The sequence below is a fragment of the Tupaia chinensis genome, unplaced genomic scaffold (assembly GCF_000334495.1).
Source record: "Tupaia chinensis unplaced genomic scaffold, TupChi_1.0 Scaffold138584_1, whole genome shotgun sequence".
Classification (NCBI taxonomy): Eukaryota; Metazoa; Chordata; class Mammalia; order Scandentia; family Tupaiidae; genus Tupaia; species Tupaia belangeri.
Genome location: NW_006198478.1, coordinates 225,213 through 225,614, shown reverse-complemented (window position 1 = coordinate 225,614; position 402 = coordinate 225,213). Strand labels below are relative to the sequence as shown.

General features: G+C 41.8%; 1 pseudogene; it reads right to left on the bottom strand.

Moving 5' to 3' along the window:
• Positions 1-269: 269 nt before the first annotated feature.
• On the bottom strand, positions 270-402 carry LOC114004552 (uncharacterized; annotated as a pseudogene).

The window sequence follows — 402 nt, the reverse complement described above, 5'->3', positions numbered from 1 at the left end:
AAGGGATTGTGGTGTGGCCATCACCCCTAGGGGGTGATTTCTCACTTTCTGTCTCTCTGTCTTTCTTGTCTTTCTGGCGAGTGCACGTACCCTATAGCAAAAACCTCTCCTCCCCAAAAAAATTTCTTGAGACTGGCTGACGGCGTGGTGGTTAAGGCGCCGGACTCTCACATGACTGATCACTAACTGAGTCCCAGACCTAGAGGCTTGCTTTCCTACTTTCCCTTTCTTTCTCTCTGGTTAAAAATAAACAAATAATAATGATGATAATAAATGAAAAAAATAATTCTTTAAAAATTTTGTTTGTTGAGAGAGAGAAAAGAGGGAGAAGTACTTTTCAATTAGCAATAATCGTGCCTCGGATAAACCTCATTGGCTACGATACTGCCACTGCGCAAAGTT